We start from the raw sequence: 23,967 nt of genomic DNA, 5'->3' as shown, positions 1-23,967 counted from the left end.
TGAAAAAGTGAACGCACTTGATTTCAACACCAATTTCAGTATATAATTGTGATTTATCTTTGCTGAATTTGGTGTAGATGGAATGTAGAAAGGACTTCAGGTCGCGGTAGGAATAAATCAAGAACAAGGATAGGCCATCGGTCCCTTAAGATCACGGGTCATTTTCTACTTTAGTGCCTTTTTCCTGCGCCGTTATCCTATACCTTTGTTCCTTTAATATTCAGAAATCTATCGATATCTATTTTGAATGAACACAACAACTAAGCCTCCACAGCACTCGAATAAAGGATTCTGAACGTTCACCTACTGAACAATTTTTTTCAGCTCTTCCGTCCTAAATGACCTATGCCTCGGGAGACTGATGAGCTTCTTGATTGGGGGGGGGGGGGGGATAAATAAACCCGCCTGTCAGTCCCATTAAAGATTTCGAAAGTTTTTTTAAAAGATTTTTCTCTCATTCTTCTAGTCTCCTGGAGAATACTGGCCTGGTCTACTCGACCTCTCCCCGCATGGCAAACCCATTTTTCCTGGTGCCTGTCCGGTGAATCTTTGCTACACATCATCCATGGCAAACGCAACCATGGAAGGTGATCAAAACTATGCACAGTATTGTAGTTTCCAAAGCCCTACTCAAATACAGTCGGAATTTCTTACTCCTGCGTTCCAATCCTCGCAATGACAAATGACATTATTATCTTCTAAATGCTTGCAGCACCGGCACCTGCCTTTCAATAAACCTGGGGCCGTGAGGGAGATGAGGGTAAATAGTAAAGAGTTTTTCTTTTCTGTGTCAAAGGCGTCTTAAATTGGAGTGTATAGGCTTAAGGTAAGGGATAGGAAGGAATCCAAGGAAGATTTTTTTAATCCAAAGATTAGTTGGAGTCTGGAACTCGGTGCTTGAGAGGGTGATGGAGGCAGAGATTCTCACAACCTTTAATGCCTAGATGAACACTTAAATTGCTACAGAATAAAGGCTATGTCTAAATGCTGGAAAATGGGATTTGTGTGTGGGGGGCTCAATATTAAACATAGACATAGTGAGCTGGAAGGACCATTTTCATGCTGCATTACTGACTCTCTATGACCACAAGCAAAGACATGTTTGAAGTCACCATTCATTAAATACTATACAAGATAGCATACTTGAATACTGAAAATCTTGTGCACAGAGAATATGTAGCCTGTAATCTGAAGACGAGATTTTTGCTGCACATGTTTTGCAAGTGATTGCTTCAGTAAAACTTGTTTTGTGTTGTTGTATTCTCCCCCCCCCCCCCCCACTTCCCGTTCAGATTGAAAATCAGAAAAGATAATTGTGACCTTGGCAGAGTATGGAACTCTTGCAGAACCCTTAACAAAATTGAGTTTTTGGCATTTGCATTGTAAGGCTGATGATGTCAAATTGAGATTTATGAATCTTACCTTTTTTAACTTAAGCAAATTATATTTTAATCACAATAGCATTGCATAATGTTTCAGTTCATATGTAATTCAGATACAATATTGTTTTAACTGGGTTTTTGAGCTAAATGCATACAAAATCATAGCTGGGTTCTGTAATTTAATGACATTTTTAAAAGGCTCTATAATTGTGAAAAATATTGGAAGTAGTAATTTTAGGGTCCTAAAATTATTGGACAAATGGTCAGATTTTTTATTTGCAAAAATGCTATGTACTCCCATGCCTACTGTTGGTGTAAAACATTAAATCAGTAGCTGTATAATAAATGAGTGACAGAACTTCCAAACCAATTAATTAATCGTGTGATTTCTTTTCAGAAACCCTTTCTCACTAGGATTGCAGGTAAAAGATCTATTTTGAGTAGTGGATATATATTTGAACTATATTTTCAAATGCTTCCATATGAAAATCCCAGAGTTGTGTTTTAACTTTCTTGAGTGTATCCACACTATCAAATCCACATGTGTTAGTATGGCCATGCATTTCTCTTGACATACAAAATACACAAAACTTCAAATGCATTTGTCCGTTTTTTGTTCCTGGCAGTGGAAATCGATAATGTAATGAGATGAGCTCAGTGACAAATTTAGGAACAGATTTAATTTTGTCAAATAAAAGTAACAGACTAAAAGTACCAATTTTAGACTTTTCAAACATTCCCAATATATTCCACTATATGGTGAGAAATAAATGCACAGAATATCAGTATTGATCAGTTTTTTAAATAAATTTTCTCAAGAAGTGAAAACTTTGCCAGAATATATTTCCAGTTGTAGGTCAGGTTCTGATTTCTTTCAGCTTTTATTAGATGTGGATGTCCCTGCCTATGGGTCTTTCTTTTGATTCTGATCTTAGGAGGTGGAATTTTGCCTATTTATGTTACGAATTTCTCAATGAAGCTTGTATAAATCAGGTTATGGGTAGTTGTAAATGAACCATTTGCAAATTGTCCAAACTATCATACATTGACTGAGCTGCACACATTCAATACCCTGTGTGAATACTAATTTGAATCTCTCAGTTCTGCTTTTGTGTACTATTAAGCCCTTTTATTTAATCCAACATTTATAGTGCATATTAGACCAATGCCCACCAATAGATCATGATCAGAGTTAACTGTTTAAACTGGATTAGTATGGTATTTGATTTGGCTTCTCTGTTTATTGTCTTGCCTTCTAAAGCCCCCTTGTACTGGATTTGCTGCTGTGTATGGAATTGTAGTGTAATCAAATTTATGTGATTGGATAGAATCTACAACTCTTGCACATGTTGGCTAATGTTGATACTGAATTTTTTTATTTCTTAAAACACTTGATCAATGTATTTTTTCCAAGTGAAATCAGTATTGTTTTTAGCATCCTGACATTTTTTTAAGTTTGCATAGTATAGTTATCTGTGAATGTGTATGGCTAGTGATAATCACAAAATCAAAATCTTCCTTTCCCTCCATTCTGTTATTGGAAAATGAAAAGGCTTGCACAATTCCTAATAATTTTAAAATATACCGAAGGATGTGCACTAGCTAAGCTTCAGAGATATAGCTATGATTTTGCATGTTTCACACTTAATTTCAGAAATGTTGGAAGATACTTCTCTTGTATTTGAGTTAAAATCCCACTCTAGGATAGAGTAAATGAAGTTGGTACTCCAATTCAGTGCCAAATTGCCATCTTTCAGTTGAAGCTTTAATACTATCTTTTTACCCTGTACTTATGAGGAACTGCACAGGATAAAAAATGAAACTGAAACATTGCCATTAGGGAATGGATGTTTGTTATTCCAAACCTGGCATATTTGTTATTCCAAAAAAAGCTATTTTTCTACATAGCTGTAAATTAACTCTTTGGGGGGAAAACTTCAGGGCCATCCTACACTTTATGCTCTGTACATATGCTCTTCTTCTGTTTATACTTGACCCGCCTTCATTTCTGTTTTCTACTTGTCTCATGGATTTTAACTGCTTGTAGTTAAAGCTAACAATTTTAACTTTCTCTTAATCCTCCACAGTAATCTTTACATTTATTCTAGAGAGTAAATACTTGGAAACGTAGCACAGACCACAGATCAGCATCACTAAACGAAGCATGTACACTGAAGTTTATGTGATTAAATTTTATTTGTTTACATTGTTTAATTACTGACTATAAACAAAGATCAGAAATTGTATGATGAATTAGCATCCTGTGGATTTATTTAATGACCTTAAAACTAACTCGATTCATCTTATGCTTGTTGTGCTGTTTCTGACAGGTCCACTCACTGACTGCTCATTTATTGTCTGTGCTATTCTACTCCTTCATATTGGTAATTAACATCACTGAAATAAAATACAATATTTTTAGTTTAACATTGAATAAGTTGATAATGAAAATCAAAAGAGCTAAGGATAATGGAAATGGTTAGTAGGTTAGGCAACATCTGTGAAAAGAGAAGGAATTAACATTTCAGGTTGAAGACCTTTCGTCGTTATTCATTTAGTTCAAGTTCTATAGTATTGGGTATTAAATGTTAAAACCTTTTGTCAAGAAAACAAGTTGACAAACAGTTAATTATACATTATTTAGCTTTGCATTTGAGCCATATGTTTTCAATCTACACAAACTTAACACCAAATTTCACAGTATTTTAATTGAAAAATGTTTTACTCTCCAAATATAGTAACCTTGCATTATTTTTAAAAATATGCTCAGTCTTCTAGAGGAAAGAGTTATGAAGTACTTGAAGCAATCTACCTTGTTGTCATGAAATTTGACAAGATGAATAGCAACTACGGTAACTTGAAAATAAGTGTCAAAACTCCATTACTTATGATTTAATTTATTTCTCACCTATCAGGTTGACTTGGTTGGCAGCATCTTAATCTACTGTAATCTTACTGTATAAATTTGCCTTTGACCTTCATTTAAAAACTTGAGCATGCAATGAAAGATTATGCAAGCCAAGGATCAGCCCAGCTTTTTTTTAAAGTTTCAAGAACCTGGTGTCATTGTCAAGGCCAGCAATTATGGTGCATCTTCAATTGTTTTCAGGAAGGTTGTAAAGTGCAGCTGCCTTGAACCACTGCAGTACTTCTAGTGAATGTTTAGATGGAATTCCAGGATCCAGGTGCAGTAATGAAGGAACTTTAATATATTTACAAGTCCAAGGTGGTATGTGTGGAAAGGAGTCTATCTATCAGGGGAGTGTTGCATACAGCAGGGGCCCTTAGTTTTCCAACATTTGTCTGTTTGGCTGCTGGTGTGGAATAGTCCTGGTGAATAAGAGCAGTATGATATGTACATTTTCAGTGCTGTGCCCACTGCACTTGGAAATGGAAGGAGTGAATGTTAAGGATAGCAGACACAGTAGTTTCAAGTTGGTTGCTTGGTCCAAGTTGATTTTGAGCTGCTCAAATATAATCAGAGCTGTACTCATCCAGGCAAGTGCAAAGTATTCATTCGTCCACCTGATTTGTACCTTGTGGATGGTGACTAGGATTGGGGTATCAGGAAGCGAGTCAGGAGTTGAGAATTTGAAAAGTATTGCAGTCTTTTTCCCCTCCTCGTGTCCTACTAAATGATTGTTCTGCAAGCAATACAATGGTAGTCTTCCCTTAAAAAAACAGACTAAAATGTAGTACCTACCAGGGAGATCCAAAGATCTAAACTCATCTATGTCTGGATTCTTCTTAGCCTAGAGCCCAGTCAGATAAAATCATTCATGGCACTTTCAGAATACAAAATTTTATTGCATTTACTGTTTCTGCTAGCCATTTTGTAATTTGTAAAGTTTGTAGTTGAATACACTGCAGTTGGCAAGAGATCACGAGTCTCCATCTTCTGGAGAATGAGGAAATTGAATAAGGAATAATAATTTGAATTGCTCATGGAAAGTCTGTTATTTTGTCACTGCTTTTAATTTGTTTAGTATCTCATAATCTGATAATTAAATATTCAGCATCTGACTGGTACAAGAAAACAAAGTTTTTGGATCTTTTCATTATAAATACTTAATGGGCATTTTCATTCTGATATTATTCAGCAGATCAGGCAGCATCTATGGAGGGAAATAAACAGTCAATGTTTCTGGCCAAGACCCTTCAAGATGACAATGAAGGATCTCTGCCCAAGCTCTTGACTGTTCATTCTTTCTATAGATGCTACCAGAGCTCTTACTTCCCTCCAGCATTTTTTATATGTTGGCTTTCAGTATGTTGCTGATTTTCCTGATTTGTTTATAATACCCAATTTTTTTTTTACAAAATAACTTGTGCTATAATTTATGGATTTTATTGTGTTATTTAGCTTTACCTTCCTGTCTTTTACAGCAGTTGAATAATTTCAAATTATGAAAATAATCCATAGATATTGGCACTATTAATTTACTACCTTCCGGATGATAATGATAGGAAGATGGCATAGCCTAGATGGTGGGGATCTTTGGAAGCTGCCATCTTGAGGCAATGCCAGCTGTAGATACTACCGATTATAGGAAGAAATGTGCCCATGTATATTGGGCAGAGAGTCCACTTATCTCTACTGCTTCTTGTATTCCTGCACATTTAAGTTGTCATACAAGATTATGATGTACACAGTCAGCACATCTTCAACTGTTTTAGTGTTTGACAGATAAGTCAATTAATAACTTGGATATACAGGGCACTGAGTGTTCAGATGTCAGGCAAATATGGTTAAGACCGTAAGACATAGGACAGAATTAGGGCATTTGGCCCATCGAGTCTACGCCCCTATTCAATCATGGCTGATTTTTTTTTCCCTCCTCAGTCCCACTCCCTGGCCTTCTCTCTGTAACCTTTGAGGTTGTGTCCAATTAAGAACCTATCAAGCTCTGCCTTAAATACACCCAACATCTTGGTCTCCACAGCTGCCTGTGGTAATAAATTCCACAAATTCACCACTCTCTGACTAAAGAAATTTTGCTGCATTTGTTTTAAATGGATGCCTCTCTATCCTGAGGCTGTGCCCTCTTGTCCTAGACTCCTCCACCATGGGGAAACATCTTTTCACATCTATCATGTCTAAGCCTTTCAATATTCAAAAGGTTTCAATGAGATCCCCTGCCCCCATCCTTCTAAATTCCAGTGAGCACAGACCCAGAGCCATCAAACTTTCCTCATATGATAACCCTTTCATTCCCGAAATCATCCTTATGAACCTCCTCTGAACCCTTCCAATGCCAGCACATCTTTCCTTAGTTGAGGAGCCCTAAACTGTTCACAATACTCAAGGTGAGGCCTCTCCAATGCCTTATAAAGCCTCAGCATCACATCCCTGCATTGTATTCTAGATCTCTTGAAATGAATGCTAACATTGCATTTGCTTTCCTCAACACCAACTCTACCTGGAAGTTAACTTTTGGGTTGTTCTGCACAAGGACTCCCAAGTCCCTTTACATCTCAGATTTTTGGATTTTCTCTCCATTTAGAAAATAGTCTGCATATTTAATTCTACTACTAAAGTGCATGACCATGCATTTTCCAACGCTGTATTTCATTTTGCCTATTCTCCTAATTTGTCTTCGTCCTTCTGCGGCCTACATGTTTCCTCAACTCTACCTGCCCCTCCACCAACCTTTGTATCATCTGCAAACTTGGCAACAAAGCCATCTATTCCATCATCTAAATCATTTATATAAAGCATAAAAAGAAACTGGTCCAATACTGATCCCTGCAGAGCACCACTAGTCACTGGCAGCCAACCAGAAAAGAATCCTTTTGTTCCCACTTGCTGCCTGCTACCAATCAGCCACTGCTCTAACCATGCTAGTAATGTTCCTGTAATACCATGGGCTCTTAACTTGGTAAGCAGCTTCATGTGTGGCACCTTGTCAAAGGCCCTCTGAAAGTCCAACTGTACAACATCCACTGCATCCCCTTTATTTATCCTACTTGTAATCTGTCAAAGGATTCCAACAGGTTTGTCAGGCAAGATTTTCCCTTAAGGGAAACTATACTTACTTTGTCCTATCTTGTCCTGTATTACCAAGTAGTCCATAACCTCATCCTTAATTGACTCTAACATCTTCCCTGCCACTGAGATCAGGTTAACTGGTCTATAATTGACTTTCTGCTGCCTTCCTCCTTTCTTAGCAAGGAGTGACGCTTTCAATTTTCCAGTCCTCTGGCACCATGCCAGAGTCCAATGATTTTTGCAAGATCATTAGTAATGCCTTCACAATCTCTACCACTACTTCAGAACTCTAGGGTGCAGTTCATCTGGACTGGGTGAGTCATGAACCCTTAGGTCTTACAGCTTTTTGAGCACTACTGCCCTTCCCTTACACCCTTCAACATCTGGCACACTGCCATTGTCTTCCACAGTAAAAACTGATGCAACATACTCACTTAATTCATCTGCTATATCCTTGTCCCCTGTTATTATTTCTCTGGACTCATTTTCTAGTGGTCCCATATCCACTGTCATCTTTTATTTTTTACGTACTTGAAAAAGCATTTACTATCCACTTTGATATTGTTTGCTAGCTTGCTTTTTCCTCTTTTCCTCTTAATGGCTCTTCTAGTTGCTCTCTGTAGGTTTTTAGAAGTTTTCCCATCCTCTGTCTTCCCACTAAGTTTTGCTTTGCTCTGTGCCCTCTCTTTAGCTTTTACCATAGCTTTGACTTCCCTTGTCAGCCACAGTTGTACTATCTTGCTATTTGAGTATTTCTTTCTTTTTGGAATACTTCTATCCTGCACCTTCCTAATTTTATTCCAGAAACTCATGCTAATACTTCTCTGCTGTCATCCCTGCCAGCATCTCCTTCCAATTTACTTTGGTTAACCCCTCCCTCATGCCACTGTAATTTCCTTTACTCCACTGAAATACAGCTATGTCAGACTTTACTTTCTCATCAAATTTCAAGTTGAACGCAATCATATTGCGTTCAACTGCTTCCTAAGGGTTCCTTTACCTTAAACTCCCTAATCGTCTCCAGTTCATTACATAACACCCAATCCAGTATAGCTGGTCCCCTAGTAGGCTCAACAACAAACTGCTCTAAAAAGCCATCTTGTAGGTATTCAACAATTCATCTCTTGAGATCCATTACCAACCTGATTTTCCCAATTGGCTCGCATGTTGAAATCTCCCATGACTATCATAGCATTGCCCTTTTGACATGCCTTTTCTGTTTCTTGTTGTAATCTGTGGTCCACATCCCAGCTACTGTTGGGAGGCCTGTAACTACCTTAACAATGTAGTTGGTATATGCAGATGAGAAAGTCAGAAAGATGTCAGTCAAATCAATACGGAAGTTTGAGAGACAAACTGCATTATAGGCTACAAGGGAATGTAGGTGTGTGTATGCAAATTTCTGAAGCTGCAAAAGTTGATAGGGTGTTTTTTAAGCCAAGACCTTGGCACTTATTCAGGGTGGTATTTAAAGCCCAACTGTCTTCAGCTGCTTCATCAATGGCCTGCCTTCCAATGGCTGCTTTACAATGATTAGACTGCTTTCTATTCCATTTACCATTTGGGAAATAACAGTGCCAGATAACTTAAAAGTCACAAGTGGCAGTCAATAACCATTCACAAAAAGAGAGTTTAATCACCTATTGATATTCAGTGGCATTACTCAAAGATCTCTCACCATCAATATCTAGTGTTACCATTGACCAGAATCTTTGCTGCACCAGCTATATAATTTAAAACATCATCACCATAAAAGTAGGCCATTTACCTTTGGAGCTTGCTCCACCTGTCATCAAGATCAGGATTAATCTTTTGCCTCAACACAATTTTCTAGCACTTTTTGGAATCAGTTTAATTTGACTGGCATATGTCATGAAATTTGTGAACTTTACCAATACTGTACAATAAAATGCATAATAAGTAAATATAGAGAAAAAAACTGAATTACATAAATATATGTAATTAGGGTCCCTAATGATGGATACCACCTTCCTAAGGCACCACTCCTTGAAGATGTCTTAGATACTACAGAGACTAGTACCCATGATGGAACTGACTAGTTTTACAAGTTTCTGCAACTTCAATCTTGTGCAGTAGCCCATCCCCCTTCTCATAAGACAGTGATGCAGCCAGTCAGAATGCTCTCCACGTTACATTTGTAGAAGTTTTTGAGTGTTTTTGTTGACAAACCAAATCTCCTCAAACTCCTAAAGAAATGTAGCTGCTTCCTTGCCTTCTTTATAGCTGCATCAATATGTTGTGTCCAGGTTAGGCCCTCAGGGATATTGACACCCAGACACTTGAAATTGCTCAATCCCTCTATAAGGATTGGTTTGTGTTCCCTCATCTTCCCTTTCTAAAGTCCACAATCAGTTCTTTGGTCTTACTGACATTGTGGCGTCACCACTCAGCTAACTGCTATATCTCATTCCTGTGCACCGTTTTGACACCATTTGACATTCTGCCAACAATGGTTGTATCATCAGCAAATTTATAGATGGTATTTGAGCTATATCTAGCCAGACAATCATGGTTGTAGAGAGAGTAGAGCAGTGGGCTAAGCACCCATCCCTGTGCTGCGCCAGTGTTGAATGTCAGTGAGGTGAAGATGTTATTTCCAATCTGCACTAATTGTGGTCTTCCAGTTAGGAAGTCGAGGATCTAGTTGCAGAGGAAGATACACAGGCCCAGATTCTGTAGCTTTTGGCAGGTGTTGATTCCATCCATGGCTGTCCTCAAAGCATTTCATCACCATAGATGTGAGTGCTACTGGATGATAGCTGTTAAGGCAGCTCATGCTACTCATTTTGGGCACTGGTGGTGTTCCCCTTTTGAAGCAGGTGGGGACTTTCAGCCGTAGCAATGAGAGATTTATAATGTCTTTGAATACCCCTACTAGTTGCTTGCCAGGTATTCCATGCTGCCTTGCAAGGGTTCACCCTCAAGAAAGGAGCTTGATGTCAGTCTCCGAGGCAGAGATAACAGGTTCACTGGATGCTGCAGGGATCCTCGTAGCTGTGGATCCTTCACCCCAGTATTCCTGAAATCTGTCAGTCTTTTTTGAGCTAACTCCAAAATGGACAATTCTAAAGGTTCACCGTCTTCTGAGTGGAGGGGAGAATCTTGTTCAGACCCTGGTTAAAGATGGATGAATCAATCGTCTTGTATTCAGCATTTTGAGTTTTTTAATTCTTATAAATTTACAAGAAAGAAGACAATCCCAGTGTGCTCAATCTTTTCATCCGTCCATCCCTGAAAAGTCTAGTAAATCTTCACTGAACTCCTCGACAGTCGGTAGATTTTTAAGAGAAGACCAAAACTGATACATTATAATCCAGATGCATTCTCATAAGATGATATACAGTTGCCATAAAATGTCTTTGGACATATATTCAAAACCTCTTGTAATAAAGGCTAGCAAACTACTTGAACTTCAAACTGCCTGCTACACTTGTATGTTGATCTTCAGTACACAACCTCACCAAGGTCCCTTTAAATATATTACCCAGACCTTGGTCCCCTTGAACAAATCATTGATATAGATCATGATTCCTTGCTGATCATAGCCTGAGAAGGATCCCTTTATTCCCATTCTTTGTTTACTGCCTGATGACCAATTCTGAATCCATGTCAATGCATCAAGACTCTAATCCTGTATCCCATTATTTGGAAATCCTGATAGGTCAGTATCTGGTTCATTCGTACCTGGCTTCCCATACTCCCTTGACATAAAACCTGGCTCCTGAAAGCCCTAGAAGCTTATCAGGTTCACTAGAATATGTATTAGTTGATGATGTATATCATTTTTCTTTAATAAGAACAAATTATTATGTTGAAGTATTAGCTGAAATAACACTAGAATAGTCCAGAAAAATCAACTATTTTAGAATACCATAAAACAGTGTCATTTGGATTATAAGTTTTAATTGTATATTATCATCAATTCTAGGTGCCCTAATTGACCAGCCTCCAGTGTAGAACTTTATTGAAAACCTTTAGAAAATCTGGTCTCTCTTGTCTATTTTACTAGTAACATCCTCAAAGAACTTTAGTAGATTTATTCCATGCAATTTCCCTTAATTCAGTGTTGACTCTGTTCATTCCTGTTATGCTCAAAATGATTATTTTTTCATCTTTCAGTATAGATTCCAGCATTTTCCCTATCACTGATAGTTGGAGAAAACTACAACACAGAAACAGCCCCTTTGGCTCATCTAGTCTGTGCCAAAACACTTAAACCTGTACCTGGACCATAGGTCTCCATATCCCTCCTATCTGTGTATATAACCAGATTTATCTTAAATTTTGAAATTGAACCCGCATCATATCTCACACCACCCTCTGAAGAGGTTCCCCCTCATGTTCTCCTTAAACATTTCAGCTTTCACTTTAACCCATGAATTCCAGTTGTAGTCTCACCCAACCTCGGTGGAAAAAGCCTGCTTGCACTTACCCTATCTATACTCTAAATAATTATGTTTACCTCTGTCAACTCTCCCTTTAATCTTCTACACTCTAGGGAATAAAATTTTAACCTGTTCAATCTTTCAAACTTATTTACATCTAAGTAGCTGACCAAAGCTACACACAGTTCTCCAAATTAGGCCTCACCAATGTCTTGTATGACTTCAACATAACATTCCATCTCCTACTCAATACATTGATTCATGAAGGCCAATGTGCCAAAAGTTTGCTTTATGACCCTATCAATCTGTGACATCACTTTCAATGAATTATGCACCTGTATTCCCAGATCCCTTTGTTCTACAACGCTCAGTGTCCTGTTGTTCACTGTGTAAGATCTACCCTAGTTAGACCTCCCAAAGTCCAATACCTTACACTTGTGTGCATTTAATTCCATCTGCCATTTTTCCGCCCAATTTTCCATCTGGTCCAGATCCCACTGCAAGCTTCCTCGCTGTCCATTACACCACCAATCTTGGTGTCTGCAAATTTGCTGATCCAGTTTTCCACATTATAATCCAGATCATTGATATAGATGGTAAACCACAACTAATCATTATGGCACACTACTAGTCACACACCTCCAGTCAGAGAAATAACAATTTACTACCATTCTCTGGCTTCTCCTGCTAAGCCAGTATCTAATCCAATTTACTACCTCAACTTGAATGGCAAGCAACTGAACCTGTTTGACCAAATTCCCATAAGACCTTGTCAAAAGCTAGACAACATTCACCGCCTTGCCCTCCAACTTTCTTATAACTTCCTTGAAAAACTTTACCATTACTAATGTCAGGCTCACTAACCTACGATTTCCTTTCTTAAACAAAGGTACAACGTCAGCCATCCTCCAATCTTCCGGCACCTCACCTGTGGCTAAAAATGCTTTAAATATCTCTGCTAGGGTCCCTGTAATTTCTGCACGAGCCTCCCACAGAGTCTGAGAGAATACCTTTTCAGGCCTTGGGGATTTCTCCACCCTAATTTGCCACAAGGCAGCAAATGTCTCTTAAACTGTAATTTGTATAGGGTCCATGACCTCACTGCTGCTTTGGCTCACCTCTATAGTCCCTGTGTTTGTTTCCCAAGTAAATACAGATGCAAAGAATCCATTTTAAGATCTCCCCCATCTCTTTTGGCTCCACGGATCAATTACCACTCTAATCTTCCAGAGGACCAATTTTGCCCCATGCTATCTTTTTGCTCTTAATATATCTGTAGAAGCCCTTGGGATTCTCCTTCTTCTTGACTGCTAGAGCAACTTCATTTCTTTTAGCCCTCCTGATTTCTGCCCTACATGTCCTCTTGCATTTCTTATACTCCTCAAGTATCTCATTTGTTCCTGCCTGCCTATACCTACTATGCACCTCCTTTTTTATCTTAATCAGGGTCTCAATATCTCTCGCAAACCAAGATTCCCTAAATCTGTTATTCTTGCGTTTCATTTTGACAGGAACATACAAAACTCTGAACTGTCAAAAGTTCGCTTTCAAGGCCTCCCAATTACTAAGCACACTTTTGCCAAAAAATAACCTATCCCAATCCACAATTTCCAATTCCTTTCTGATTTAAAAAAAAATCTTAATCCAAGGACCAGACCTATCCTTTTGTATAATTACATTGAAACTAATGGCAGTATGATCACCAGATGCAAAGTGTTCCCCTACACAAACTTCTGTCATCTACCCTGTCTCATTACCTGATAGCAGATCGAGTATCGTACTCTCTCTAGTTGGGGGGGGGGGGGGAGAAAATAAACTTTTCTGAACACATTTGACAATTTTTTTTCCCATCCAGCCTTTTTTTTATTAGTATGGGTGCCCCAGTCAATATGAGGGAGGTTAAAATAATCTATTATCACAACCTTGTTTCTTGCAACATTACGTGATCTCTATCTCTACAAATTTGCTTCTCTAGATTGTCCAGACTGTTGGGTGGTGTATAATATAATCCCAATAATGTGGTATGCCTTTCTCATTCCTCAGTTCTACCTGTAAAGCCTTAGTAGACGAGCTCTCCAGTTTGTTCTGTCTGTCTGATTAATAATGCCTCCCCTTCTCCCTTTAATCCCTTCTGCTCTGTCACACCTAAAACAGTGGAACCCTGGAATATTGAGCTGCCAGTCCTACTGCTTCTGCAACCAAGTCTCACTAATGGCTACAATGTCATAGTTCCACATGCTGATCTGTGCCCTTAGCTCATTCACCTTTCCTACAATACTCTCTGCATTGTAATATATACAGCTCAAAACATGTCCCACCTTGCTTGACCTTTTGATTCCTGACTTTGTATGTAGTCTTAACACTATACAAATACAAATACTTTATTGTCACCAAACAATTGCTACTAGAGCGTACAATCATCACAATGATATTTGTTTCTGCTATTTGGAAGGTACGGCCCAGATCCAGGTCAGGATCTGTTCAGCAGTCTTATCACAGTTGGAAAGAAGCTGTAGTAATAATAATAATAATAATAATAATAACTAACAATATTAGTCCCCCCCTTAAGTTTGGGTGCAAGCCTTCCCTTCTGTACAGGGTCTACCTTCCCTGGAAGAGAGCCCAATGATTGAAAAATCTGAAGCCCCCTTTCCTGTACCATCTCCTTAGCCATGTGTTAGACTGTAGGATCTTCCTGTTTCTGGCCTCATTAACACTTGGCAGAGTAATGTTAGGTCAGTAATTCCTTGTTCAATTTACTAGCCTCTAATCCTAAAAAAACTTTAGAATCCATAGTACCCTGGAAGAATGACAATTGTTGCATCTGCATAGCCATTTTCTTAACTGTTGATATGTTGATCATCAGGTCTTTAAGATTTATCAGTTGAAATAAATGCAAATAAGGTAGTCAAAGAACTAGGTGTGGTCTTTGCTCAGATGACTCATTATAACAGTCTAAATGTGAACCAAAAGACTGTATTCCATGGCATCAATGCAGAATTTGGAAAAAATAGAGAATCGGAAAGTACTGGTAACAATGGGTGGCATCTAGTGAAGTGCAGTGAGCCTTTATGTGGCATACTAGTGAGGTCTGCTCAACATAAAGTTCCACCCTCCCCCCAACCACTAACCCAGTATGAATAAGATCAACATTCTTTGACAGAATGTAAAACTGAGATACAGCTTGCCCTTTGGTCCCTTGTTAAATGCTGTGGGCTTTTTGTTTGGTTATTTTATATGCAGATATTCTAAAATAGCTGTAAAATAAAATAAAGTGGTTAATTGAAAACAAATCCTATAAATCCAATAGTAAAATCTTAAGTTCCTCCACTGAAGTGAATGTGTTTGCTGATCCTTTCCCTGTCCTAACTGGGAAAGGATTGAAGAGGTTGGTGCCTCAGCTTTTTACTGAGCAATCCCAGGGGAAAACCCAGGGTTTCACTTACTGACGTCCACGTAGAATTCAGCAACAGAATAGAACCAGAGTTGATATAGTGTCTGTCACTCAGTATGCTTACACTCACAGTGAATCTATAAGTTCCAAAACTTAGTTGAGTGGGAACTATTGAACAGCTAGTAGTTTCATTTAGAACTGCTGTTAGTGTTTCTGTCCTCGTGCTGCCTGACTTACTCAACATTTTATTTCCACACATGCATACACAACATTTGTGTTGAGAATCCCCATTCTTTTACTTTTGTAAGGTCTGGAATCATTAGAGTTCCTCTGGCACATTTCACTACTTCAATATCTCTAAATAGGAGGGCAGAGTTTCTACTGAGTTGTTTTTGTTGCATTTCAACCAGAACAAAACAAAATCCACATTCCCCATGGGAAAAATTACAGTATTGTATGTACAAATTGCATTCAGCAATATTTCTCCAAACAGTTGGACTAGTTTGAGAAAAAACAAAGATAGCTCTCTACTGGCCATGCTCCAGGCAGAGTTAATTTACGCTTGGGAGCTGAACAATAGCTTTCCTGCAACACTTATTTCTTTTTTAAAAATAAAGTATCCAGTGAGCATGTTTTAAAGGTGTTGAAATGGATTTTTTTTAACTAAACATCTGATTATTGTTCAATATAAAGTAGTATATGATTTGTCTTTGAGTAATTTAACATTTATTTCTCATGTAATTGATTAAAATACCATTCTATTTGTGGAAAACCATTTTCATTTCTGCGCTGTTATTAATTTAAATTAAATTAAACTACCATTTTCAAATGTAATTCTGCAGAAATGTAAATATACAGGAATTCAAAATAAATGGCATTGTTTAAAAACAGCTGGTTAAAATTAGTTTCCTAATTTAAAAACCCAAGCAATTCATAAATCCTGCAGCTGATATTGGATATTTATAAAATTTCTCTATGAAATAAATGATTATTTGCTAATGTTTGATAATTAATGTGCTTTGGTAGAAGAATAATCACATCATGCTGTTGTAGAAAAATACCAAGTACTGTACCTGTGCTTCCAAATGACTAAATGGTATTTCACACGGATAGAAAATTCACGTATTTTTGGCACAGACATTCTACATATGAACTGGTGGAAATGGGATTGGTGTAAATGGGTGCTTGTTGGCCAGCGTGGACATAATGAGTTAAAGACCTGATTCTGTGCTTCATGACTCAAAGTGCCAGGCATGCTGGATGAATCTAGGATTTACAGGAGCTATGACACTGGAAATGGCACCTGGCTCTGTCACTCACTCGGACAGAGATATTTGTTGCATGTTTGTTAGTGAAAAGCATTGTTGTCTCTAATTAAAGAAAAACACCTCTTGGCCCTTCTCCACCACCTTGGTTCACCACTCCTTGTCTTGTTTGTCTGCAAGGTTTCATTTGTTTAATTGTAGAAAAATGAGCTGTTGAGAGTTATTTATTTCGTAGAAAACATACATATTTTGTACATTGGTTTCGTTTTAAATAAATTTCCATGACCTAGAATCACACATTCAGAAATTGTGTATTCTTTTATATGGTGGAAAGTGACAAAAATGCAGTGGCATGTGCTTATATACTTTGGGCTCACTGAAGTACATTTATTATTAAAGTATGTATACTATATACAACCTTGAGATTTGTCTCCTTACAGGCAGCTGCAAAGCAAAAAAAACTCAATAGAACCCATTACAAATTTGCCGATCCAGGAGCCTGTTAGATGCAGCCACAGCCTTAGTTCAGCACAGAGACGAGTAAACCTCACAAATAACCAGCTGAACACTGGCCTGTCCCTCTCCTCCAGCTCCAACACTGACCTTTTCAGCACTTGAATCAGACAGACGGGATCACTCTTCGCTCTGGGACCCAGGCCCTGCCACTTCGGTATGCTGTTGGGCCCGAGCCCTGCCACCTAGATTCGTCTTGTACCTAATCTTCCCAATCTGGCCCTGTGCTTAAATTGGTCAAACATCAGCACGTTCCTCGCTCTGGGGCCCAGGCCCTGCTACCTTGACTCTGCCTTTCCTCAGTTCTGCTTCCTACTTCTATTCAAATCAACCTATAATTAAACATGCAACATCTGAATGCAGTAGGAGAACACAATTAATCTTACATTTCAATTTAGCTGCAATAGAATTAACCCCGATAGAGAGTCAAATTTACTTACTCCGGTTCTGTATAGTTGCATAGTTTTTGCATATGTTGGCAGCATCGTGTGTTATCTTCTCCATCATGACCAGCCTGCATCAACCCACCCTTCATCTTTTTCCATCCACTTCCCTACTGGTCCTCCAACTGAATCTACAATTTTGGAGACTTGCTCAATTTGTTCAAAAAAGTAATGTTTCTGTCCACTGGCAGCCAGTGTCATACCTCAAATTAAAAAAATTATTTTCTTAGAAGATTAGAGAAAGGTACTTGGACTCATTACAGGATTGGGAGACAAAAGATAGCTAATATATTGGAATTTAAAGGGAAATTACAAACATATAGCTATAGAAATTCTATCAAAGGTCTTGTGTAGCCAACCAATCCACAGCCACTGGTCACTAAATTTGGTAGGGGGGTTGTTGGCCTTCCCTTAATTATTTGAAAATTAGGTACAAGAGCAGAGCATAAGAATTGGAAAGATGAAATGTAAACAGCAATTGAAATTACTGGTACAGTAGCTACATTTCTGCAGATGTGAGTCATGATAACAGCCTGAGATTTCAATTAGACTATTGCATTCAGAAGTTCACCAGCAAAAATGTTTGTTCATTATTCGTAACAGCACGAAACCAAGGCGAAGGGCCCTCTTAAATCAACACCACCTTTCAACATAATAGCTAATTAATCACGTTTTTAATTCTACTTTCCTACCTGTTCTCCAAACGCTATAGAACAGAAACCTCTGGGCTTTGAATGTATTCATTACTACGACCACACATTTCTCTAGGGTGGAGAATTCCAGAGTTACAATCTTAAGAGGGAGCAAGAGGACAAACTCTTTTACCTAAACTGTGTTCTCTGGTTCTAGATGCCATAAGAAGGGGCAACATCCTCTCAATGTTTATCTTGTCAAGCTACATTAAAATCTTTTAAAGTTCACATCTCGTTCTTTTAAACTCCAAAAAAAAACCTCAGATTCATATTTCTACATAACACAACACCATTATTCAACCTATTGAGTCTTTGCCATCCTTAAGTATTCTCAGTTTCATTTTAATATACTTGTCACCTATTCTCTGTCAAATACCCACCAATTCTTCTTTGCTGGCCTACCATCTACCAACACAAACCTCCTTCTACTGTTTATGCAGGGCTTTTATGTAATTGGATACTACAGTATCTAAATAGCTCGCCAACCAGCCGAACATTGATAAACGGGACGCAGGTAGTAAGGGCAGGAAATAAATTCCATGCAAAGGGCAGCCAAAGCCAGGACCAATCCTCGGTCTCTGGAATTGTTCACCATCACCATCTGTGTTGCTCAAGCTGCTTAATCTTACCTTAAGTCAACCCTAGGAGCCAAGCTAATAAATTATCCTTGAATTGGCTCTAATGAAAGTCTACCCATTCCTAAATAATGAGACAGTAAAAATAACTCCATGATAAAGGAGCAACATTCAAGGTTCATTTCATTATTTTTAAACTATTTCATTATCAATAAAGGCCAACATTCCATTTGCCTGCCTAATTATCCGCTGTACTTGCAAGCTAACTTGGTATTATATGTACAGTACTTTTATGGAGTGGTCTCTCCATTTTAATCATTCTCCTACACCAAAAATAAAGATTTAATCTACCAATCTGCCTTTTAGCTATGGAAAATAATGAGATATTTGATAGGGGTATTGAGCTAATCAACTGATCTGTTTCACTCTGAATGGCACTGAAGTTCAAGTGTTACTGCAGCAACGCTCATCTAGGTAAGTGAAGGGATACTTAAAAATATGCCTGACTTGTGTTTTGTAAACAATGAAAAGGTTTGGGATGTCAGGCCAGTCAACTCTGACCTGCTGTGAGAACACAGAGAATAGAACATTACAGCACAGTACAGGCCCTTTGGCCCACAATGTTGTGCTGACTCTTTAATCTACTCCAAGATCAATCTAACCCTTCCCTCCCACAGAGCCATCCATTTTTCTTCCATCCATGTGCTTATCTGAGTCTCTTAAATGTCCTTAATGTATCTGACTCTAACAATGGCAGCATGTTCCATGCACCTACCATTGAGTTATAAAATGTGCCTCTGACATCCGCCCCCCCACCCCATATTTTCTTCCAAATATTTCAAAGTTATGCCCCTTGTATTAGCCATTTTCACCCTGGAAAAAGTCTCTGGCTATCCACTCTATTTATGCCTCTTATCATCTTTTACACTTCTATCAAATCACCTCTCATCCTCCTCTCCAAAGAGAAAAGTCCTAGCTCACTTAGCCTATGTTCATAAGACATGTTTTCTAATCCAGGCAACATCCTGGCAAATCTCCTCTGCAGCTCTCTAAAGCTACTACATCCTTCCATAATGAGGTGACCAGAACTAAACACAATATTCCAAGAATTGTCTAACCAATGTTTTATAGAGCTTCAACATTACCTCACAGCTCTTGAACTCAGTCCCCCAGATAATGAAGACCATTACACCATATGCCTTCATAACAACCCTATCAACTTGCGGGGCAACTTTGAGGGATCTATGGATGTGAATCCGAAGATCCCATTGTTAAGAATACTGCCATTAACCCTGTATTCTGTCGTCAAGTTCACCTTCCAAAGTGAATCACTTGACACTTTTCTGGATTGAACTCCCATCTGCCACTTCTCAGCCCAGCTTGTTGACTGTCAATACTATGGTGTCATCTATGACAGCTTTCTACATGATCCTTAACACCATCAACCTTCCACTTCCTTAGGAACTCATTTATAAAATCACAAAGAACAGGGGTCCCAGAACAGATACCTGCAGAACACTTCCAGTCAAAGAATTCCAGGCAGAATATGCTCCATTTACTACTACCCTCTGCCTTCCATGGGCAAGCCAATTCCGAATCCAGAGAGCCAGTTTTCCCTGGATCCTATGCCTTGTGATTTTCTGAATGAGCCTACTATTGGAAAACTTGTCACATGCTTCACTGAAATCCATATCCACCACATCCACTGCTCTTGTTTCATTAATATGAGGTGCCACTTCCTCTAAAAGGCTCATGAGGCACAACCTGTTGCTCAGAAGGCCATATTGACTATCCCTCATCACAGTATGCATCTCCAAATGCTCATAAATCTGCTCTAAGAATCCTCTCCAATAATTTGCCAAGTACTGATGTAAGACTCAGTGCTTTAGTCAAGTCAATTCAACTTTTATTGTCATTTTGACCATAACTGCTGGTACTGTGCATAGTAAAAATGAGACGACTTTTTTCAGGACCATGGTGTTACATGACACAGTACAAAAAAAACTAGACTGAACTACGTAATAAAAAAAACACAGAGAAAGCTACACTAGACTACAGACCTACACTGGACTGCATAAAGTGCACAAAAAACAGTGCAGTAAACAATGCAGTGCAATAAATAATAAACGGGACAATAGAGAAAGGTGTCAGTCCAGGCTTCGGGTATTGAGGAGTCTGATAGCTTGGGGGAAGAAACTGTTACATAGTCTGGTCGTGAGAGCCCGAACGCTTCGGAGCCTTTTCCCAGACGGCAGGAGGGAGAAGAGATTGTATGAGGGGTGCATGGGGTCCTTCATAATGCTGTTTCCTTTATGGATGCAGCGTGTAGTGTAAATGTCCATGATGGCAGGAAGAGAGACCCCGATGATCTCAGCTGACCTCGCTATCCGCTGCAGGGTCTTGCGATCCGAGGTGGTGCAAATTCCTAACCAGGCAGTGATGCAGTTGCTCAGGATGCTGTCAATACAACCCCTGTAGAATGTGATGAGGATGGGGGGTGGGAGATGGACTTTCCTCAACCTTCGCAAAAGGTAGAGACGCTGCTGGGCTTTCTTTGCTATGGAGCTGGTGTTGAGGGACCAGGTGAGATTCTCCATCAGGTGAACACCAAGAAATTTGGTGCTGTTTACAATCTCTACCGAGGAGGCGTCAATGTTCAATGGGGAGTGGTCGCTCCGTGCCCTCCTGAAGTCAACAACCACCTCTTTTGTTTTGTTCACATTAAGAGACAGGCTGTTGGCCGCTGCACCTCCTTTCTGTAAGCTGACTCGTCGTTCTTGCTGATGAGACCCACCACAGTTGTGTCATCGGTGAACTTGATGATATGGTTCGAGCTGTGTGTTGCAGCACAGTCGTGGGTCAGCAGAGTGAACAGCAGTGGACTGAGCACGCAACCCTGGGGAGCCCCTGTGCTCAGTGTGATGGTGTTGGAGATGCTGCTCCCGATCCGGACTGACTGAGATCTCCCAGTCAGGAAGTCTAGGATCCAGTTGCAGAGGGAGGTGTTCAGGCCCAGTAGGCTCAGCTTTCCAATCAGTTTCTGAGGGATGATTGTGTTGAATGCTGAACTGAAGTCTATGAACAGCATCTGAACATATGTGTCATTTTTGTCCAGGTGGGTTAGGGCCAGGTGGAGGGTGGTGGCAATGGCGTCATCTGTTGAGCGGTTGGGATGGTACGCAAACTGCAGGGGGTCCAGTGAGGGGGGCAGCAGGGTCTTGATATGCCTGATGACGACCCTCTTGAAACACTTCATGATGATGGATGTAAGTGCAGCGGGACAGTAGTCATTTAGGCAGGACACTGAAGACTTCTTCGGCATGGGGACGATGGTGGCGGCCTTGAAGCCCTTTAGAATGGTGGTGCTGCTCAGGGAGATGTTGAAGATGTCAGTGAGAACATCTGCTAGCTGGTCTGCACATCCTCTGAGCACTCTACCAGGGATGTTGTCTGGTTCAGCAGCCTTCCGTGGGTTGACCCTGCACAGGGTTCTTCTCACATCAGCCACGGAGAGATACAGCACCTGGTCATTTGTAGGAGGGGTGGACTTCCTCGCCACCACGTCATTTTCTGCCTCAAACCGGGTGTAGAAGTTATTCAGCGCATTTGGGAGGGAGGCATCACCTGCACAGTCAGGTAATGTCTTGTAATTGGTGATGTCCTGGATGCCCTTCCACATGCGTCGCGTGTCGCCGCTGTCCTGGAAGTGACTGTGGATTAGCTGGGCATGTGCACGCTTTGCCCCTCTGATGGCTCGGGACAGTTTGGCCCTCGCTGTTGTTAGAGCTGCCTTGTCACCTGTTCTGAAGGCGGAGTCGTGGGACCTCAGCAGCGCACGCACCTCTGTGGTCATCCATGGCTTCTGGTTGGCACGTATAGTGATGGTCTTGGACAGAGTAACATCATCAATGCACTTTCTGATGTAGCTGGTCACTGATGCTGTGTACTCCTCTAAATTGGTAGAGTCGCCATCGGTTGCAGCCTCCCTGAACATGTGCCAGTCAGTGTGCTCAAAGCAGTCTTGAAGAGCAGAGATGGCTCCTGCTGGCCAGGTTTTCACCTGCTTCTGAACTGGTCTGAAGCGTGGTTAAGATCACCAGTGACAATAAACAGACCATCAGGGTGTGCGTTCTGCAGTTCGCTAATAGCCCTGTACAGTTCACGGAGCGCCTCCTTAGCATTAGCGCTGGGGGGAATGTAGACACCGAATATAAGGACAGAGGTGAATTCCCGTGGCAAATAAAATGGTCTGCATTGAACTGCCACAAACTCCACTAGCGATGAGCAGTGTCTGGAAGCCAGCACAGAGTTCTTACACCATTCCGTGTTGATGTAAACACACAAGCCACCACCGCGAGCCTTACCGGAGACAGCTGAATCTCTGTCCGAACGAAACAAAGCGAGCCCGTCTAGCTGGATGGCAGCGTCCGAAATCCCATCAGTGAGCCATGTCTCTGTGAAGACATACGCAGAGCAAACTCTGTACTCCCGCCGAGTATTACGTTGGAGTCGGATGTAGTCCATTTTATTGTCCAGGGAGCAGACATTGGAGAGCAGAATGGACGGGAGAGCCAGCCGGCTAGGGTTTGCTTTTAGCCTGGCACGGACCCCTGACCGTTTACCTCGCTTCTGCTTCCTCGCACATCGCTTTCGACATCTCCATCTCCAGCTCCCAGCATCAGGCAAGTCCGAGGAATGTAGGCCTGTTCCCCTCAGCAAGCTGACGTTGCGTAATTCAGCCAGCAGATCTTTGTGAAGGTTAGTTTTTGGACGATCTCTGTATTGTAGTAGTATCTGGCGATGGTAGATAGCCGCTCTGTTATCCATGTGCCCTAATCGAAAATTGTGTATCAAACTTAAAATAGAAAATTAAATTAAAGTAACACCAGGTCTGAAAGGCAGCTGCTGCTGTGCCGCGCCGCCTCATGGGATTTCATGTTCCCTATTACCTTTCTTGAATCCTCTCTGTCTACTCCTGTGGCCAGTGGCAATAAAAAAACAACAAAGTGCAGAAAATTCTCCCCTCACTTCCCGTGGTAACCTGTGCTATATTCTGTTTGGCCCTGGGAACTTGTTTATATTAATGCTTTTCAAAAGTTCCAGCACATCCTCTTTCTTAACGTTGACATGTTTCAGCTTATCAGCCTGTTCTATGATGACCTTACATTCATCAATGTCCTTCTCACTGGCAAATACTGAAGCAAAATGTTCATTAAGGACCTCCACTACCTCCTATGACTCCAGGCACATGTTTCCTCTTCAATCTAGTTTGTCCTACTCTAACTCTAGTCTTACTGCTGTGTAGAAC

The 23,967-nt window shown here is 40.1% G+C and overlaps 1 protein-coding gene across 5 annotated transcripts in view; it reads left to right on the top strand.

Moving 5' to 3' along the window:
- Positions 1-23,967, top strand: part of wasf1 (WASP family member 1) — an 88,891-nt gene that overhangs the window by 1,591 nt on the left and 63,333 nt on the right. For 3 of the 5 annotated variants that reach the window (XM_073055898.1, XM_073055901.1, XM_073055896.1), the window contains exon 2: positions 1,780-1,804. The exons of the other annotated variants lie outside the window; for them this stretch is intronic. The gene's annotated coding sequence lies outside the window, so the exon portion shown is untranslated. The remainder of the gene's footprint in view (positions 1-1,779; positions 1,805-23,967) is intronic. 5 annotated transcript variants of the gene reach the window in all.

Source organism: Hemitrygon akajei, chromosome 9 (genome assembly GCF_048418815.1).
Source record: "Hemitrygon akajei chromosome 9, sHemAka1.3, whole genome shotgun sequence".
NCBI classification, from domain to species: Eukaryota; Metazoa; Chordata; class Chondrichthyes; order Myliobatiformes; family Dasyatidae; genus Hemitrygon; species Hemitrygon akajei.
The sequence above is the reverse complement of the archived record's forward strand: the minus strand, read 5'-3'. Positions and strand labels throughout refer to the sequence as shown.